Below are 5,582 nucleotides of genomic sequence, written 5' to 3' on the forward strand. Positions count from 1 at the left end.
CATTGGAGCGGTCATGTAAACCGTCTCCTACCTCATTAGATCGTCTCCAGAGTGTGTTTACATCGCTCCGCCGTTTTTTTCTTCCCTCACTTTCTCTCTCCGAGAGCGTTTAGCTCAAGCCCTCAGAAAATGATTCGTCCACTCAGATGTAGCCCTACAGGCGGAATGCTCTTGCCCCCTGATATGTTCAGGGTCAGTGTTTTTGCCAGATGACACGGCCGGCGCTCCTATCTGACCTCAACTTTAGACTGTTCCTCTTGTGCATTACGTCCAGCATTGGTCACAAAGCATAAACGGGCAGAATGGTTTGCTGAGCACCTTTTTTCTCGTCTCAGATTTGAAACTGACATTTTGTATTGTGCTATATAGTTTTTGTCATTAAAAAAAAAAAGCCTAAAGCAAACATGACATTTTAGAGACAATTCAAATGTGATTTTGCCTGCATTCATGGGTACTCTCTCACCCAATTTTCAGGCCAGTTTTTAGCCATTAATTTATTTTCCAAGCATTGCCTCACAAATGCACAGAAATAAGCAGCACATGGAAAAGCAACATACCCAGAGTGCACAGAGACCCCATTTCACTCTCGTCATTCCACCGTTAAAGGGACACTTCACTGATTAGCATATAGCTTTGTATCTTTAGAAAACCAGTCATGTTTTTGAATGGTCGTGCATCATTCCCTCAGTTTGCCTTGAGGTGGGAGGAATGTGGATTTCAATGTTGGACTACCTGCTTTCAATGATGTAAAAATCATCATTTCACATCATTGAAAGCAGGAAGTCCTATTCATGGGTTTCATTGAAACAAAGATCCTTAAGGCGTAGCAAGATACGTCGTCGTAGTTCATGTCTATGGGCGCAAAACGGGGATCACTTCCTCTGCATAAAGAGGCGCGTCATTGCGTGTCAGACGTATTCATGGGTTTCATCAGGTCCCTTTCCACAGGTGTACAAAATCAAGCACTCGATTATCAATGCTTGATGATGTTCCAAAATAATCTTGCTGCTCTTTCAAGCCCTCTACATTTATTAGTTCTAATATGGAAGTAACACACACAAAGCATACATTTCAAGGAATTGAATAAAAACATCAATGGAATAATGGAAATATGTCGCTGCTCTCATTAAGTTACCCCAGCGCCATCTGATCGTCGTTAGCACAAATCAGGATTTGGTTCAGCTGGCTGGCTAATGTGTTGTCAAGGTAGAGCGTACGTAGCAACCGGCCAATAAGCAGAATAAACAAGAGGGGCACACCTGATATAAAGTCGATTTTCTCCAGACGGGAATGCTCAAAAATGCTAAAAAGGTACATGAAGTGGTCAGAAGGGGTTGAGGGTCATGAAACCGTGCCCAAAATTCACACTCCTAACTCTAGAGAATGGAGATTTTAGCATATAGTTGAAATTCTGATCTATGTCCATAGACTTCAATGGAACAGTTGCTGCCTCTGCTCTGCATAAAGGGGGATTTTGACCCCCCCTCTTGCGATTCGGGTTCCAGGAAGTGGCTTCTCATGAAGTATCTTGCTCCGCCCTTAATTATCTTTGATTGAAATCCGTATTTCTCCCATCTCAAGGCAAACTGAGGGAATGATGCACGACCATTCAAAAACATGACTGGTTTTCTAAAGATACAAATCTTAATGCTATTCGGTGAAGTGTCCCTTTAAAGGTCTTCCATTAACATGCACATTGTTGCCAACAATAAAGGGCCGTTCACACCAAGAACGATAACGATAACGATAACTATAAATAAATATCGCTCTCGTTAATATGAATGACAACGTTCACACCTAAACTATAACGATAACGACATGAAGAACGATATCGTTGTTGATCACTTTCAGAGCGATTTTGAGAACGATAAAAAGCTAACAGCCAATCAGAACCCATAATATTCTAGCCATCACATTCATTAACATGAGGAGAGACACTTCTTATCGTTGGCCAGTGTGGACGCTTTTATCGTTATCGTTATAGTTATAGTTATCGTTATCGTTCTTGGTGTGAACGAGCCTTAAGGCCTAATAGCAGCTTCTACAGTGTTGTCTGTCTCCCCCAGTGATCCTCGGTAATACTTAGCTGACATTAGCGTCCATATCCTTAGCCCCGTCTCCTCTCTTAGCCTGGTTTTGATACCATGCTAGATCATGCAAATGAGCTGTATAAAGCAGGGCACTTGCATACATGTTGTTAGCATCTGCCACAGTGCAAAGGTGAAGATGTATTTATAGACATGCCATCTCAGACACATGAAGCTGCTCAGAAGGAACAGGGAATTAGAAGGGTTTTTATCGGAGCAAACAGGCTTTCCCATCCAAGCCATGATTTGGGAGACGAGTATAAGAGTAGAGAAGAGGTGAGAGAAATAGAGAGGAGGAGAGTGAAAAGGAGAGGAGGGAAGAGTAGAAGAGTGAACAGAAGAGGAGAGCAGTGGAGAGAAGGAGAAAGGAGGGGAGAGGAGGGGGGGTGAGAGGAGAGAAAGGAGGGCAGAGGAGATAATGGGAGATGACAGTAGAAGAGTGGTGATTGTGGATGGGTGACAGAGAAGCAGTAGAGAAGCAGTGCTTTAGAGGTGATTCAAAGTTTAGCTGTCTTCCACAAAAGAGGAATGTTGATTTGATAGTATGTAGTATTTGTTCCTCTGTTTATTTTCCTAAATGTTTGTTTGTTTGTTTGTTTTTCTTAAATGTCATCGCCAGTGGCATGATGAGCATGTGCTGATGAAAGGTCATGACCCCATTTATTTATATTTATGACTGACACACACAGACAACAAATGCCAAACAAATGCCAAACCAAACATCGCTAGAAATTTTGGGCACCATTTTGGGGGTTCTCTACTTTGTTTATAACTCGAACTAATTCACATTTCCAATTTTTTTTTTTTTGGTGCACCTACAGTTTATATCTCAAGAGCCTTTTGCCAAATTGGCTTTGGATATTTGTACTGGACCCCCCACCATCTGTTATTAAGATTGTCCTGCTTCTCAGCATCAGTGTAGGGAATGTTACATTTATAACTTGCAGGGTCATAGGTCGCTTAGGTAGGTAGATAGGTAGATTGTAGGCTACCATCTGACACATTGAGTGTTACGTCTTGACTCTCACTAGCTTGTGAGTGCCCTTCACCAATCGTTTCCTTCTCTTTGCCTCCCCTTTCTCCTCAACTGCCTGATTTTAATCTCGCCACCTGTGTTGGATTTCTTAAAACAAATCTAGATAACTAGCCGATAATATGTTTGGGCCATAAGATGATATCCATCACAACATTATCCATCCTATGTAACATTGATACAGTATAGCTTATGTCAGTTAACTAACTGCATCTCCACTGAATTTTCTAAGACTTTTATTACAGGTTAGCATCTCATTGGTAGCGCCACATTCTGAATCGCTTTTTGTTTGGTCAAAATGCTCCAGAGTGCTCTTTCTAGAAAAGTAGAAAAGTAGAAAAGAACCACCATGGTAAGACGTAACTTATGCTCAAACAACGACGTTGTAACACCTGTTTCTTGAAAGTATCGTTCCTATGACGCAATTCGCTACTTCTGGAGTTCAAACACAGTAGTTCCAACAACGCAGTGATGCATATTTTTGGTGGAAATGGTGGCAACATACCCCACCCCCTAGAAATTCTCTGCCACAGCCTAACCTTTTTAGAAACACCAGTCCAAGAACCACGGTTCAAACTACAAAGGTTGTGACAGAAGTTAGCCAACTACACTTCACAAAACGATGAACGATTCAAATATTGGTTTGCTAAAGGGAACGGAACTGGTTCTCTATCGGTGGAAAAGGGCTGTTTGTGAGCTAGTCTGCTGTGTGTCTCTGGGTGCAAGTCCTAGACTGCTGTCACAGTGTGAGCCTGTCTCTGCACTAGTCCTAAACTGTTGCATGAGTCTTTGAGACACATCAGGCTGGGTACCGGAAGGCATCTGCTGAAGAGTGATCTGGCCTTTGTGTTTGGCAGTGATGCGTCATCTCCAGGTGTGTGCCACTTGCCATCGCCAGACTCCAACTGAAGAGCTCCATGACTCACCTGAAGACGTTTGACCCCCATGCTTAACCTCCTAGGTGTCAAGTGATGGGCTGAGCTCAGTCAGCCAGGGGCATCACAACAAGGTCTGGGAAAGGACTGTGGTGTTTATTTTTTAAATCATTTTAGCCGCTTGAGGTGGTCCACAACGCAGCATTGCACTGGCAGGGGAGACATGTAGACTGTCCATGTCAGTCACATATCTGTATTGTTGCATAAAAACAGAATGGTCCCACTTCATTTATTGTTTTGCTTTTGTCACATCCTGCAGTTGCTATGGTTTATAGCTCTTTTATCACAGTTTTCCAGAATACAGAAGACAATTGCAGAATAAAGGGCCATTCACACAAATAACGATAACTATAATGATAACTATAAACAATAACGATAACGACATGAAGAACGATATCATTGGGGATCCCTTTCCGAGCGATTTTGAGAACGATACAAAGCTAACAGCCAATCAGAACCCATATTATTTTAGCCATCACATTCAATAACACAAGGAGAGACTTTGCTTATCGTTGGCCAGTGTGGACGCTTTTATTGTTAAGGTTATGGTTATGGTTATGGTTATCGTTCTTGGTGTGAATGCTGCTTAATTCCGGCATTTCTTTACTAGAACAGCTCTTCAAAGACTTAGAACATTCATCCTTCAATTCACAGCCTTCTAGAAGGCATCAGGGAACCTTTCCACTATTTTTGGAGAAGTTTTTCACTAGACAGAAAACTAGAAGGCCTTCAAGGCAGAAGAAATTGAGCAGAACATAAGTGAATCAGTCTACACTGCATTCATCTCTGACGTGGCAATTTTTTGTTTCTTTGTTTTTTTAAGTGTGCACTTCACATATGCTCTAAAAATGTAAGCGAAGAATAAAAATACACTCTAGTTGGACTAGAACAGAATAGGCATGTAAAACACCGCAATCTAAATTGCTATATCCATTCTTATGTAATTCTCCTTCTAACAATAGACAGACGTCAGACGGGTGAGTGAAAAACTCCAAAAAACGATTTATTTTGGTGCAAAATTGGCCATTTTGGAAGGGTCGTCTGGAGAACCGTTCCACCTCAGAGGAACCAGGCACCGGCCTGAGGCATGTCTCGCTCACTCGCTGCCTCCCCGGTATCCTTGTGTTTTCCTCCGTCATTGTGAGGTATGCCTCGGGAGTGTTATGCCGGGGGTGGGGGGTGGTGGTGGGGTGGGGGGGTGTTGTGGGGTGGACACATGGCAAGACATCAATAATGGAGGTCTATGAGTCAGAGCTCTTCTGGGAGGGAACCGGGGAGCGGGATGGTTGATAAAGCAATTACCGAGTCGTGGGACTCTCTCACGGTCTGCACTGCACTCAGCGGAGAGTGGGCTCCGTGGAGACGATTAGCACAAACAGTTCGCCAGATGGGTGCAGAGCTGGCTGCTATTTCCTCATTAATGAGTTTTTCAGCTACTGCATGTCCTTTGGTGACATTTGCAGAGTCTTACTTTTTTTATCAGAGGGGAAAATAAATTCTCTCATGATTGATATCTGACAAAGTAAA

Source organism: Sardina pilchardus, chromosome 13, assembly GCF_963854185.1.
Source record: "Sardina pilchardus chromosome 13, fSarPil1.1, whole genome shotgun sequence".
Lineage (NCBI taxonomy): Eukaryota > Metazoa > Chordata > Actinopteri > Clupeiformes > Clupeidae > Sardina > Sardina pilchardus.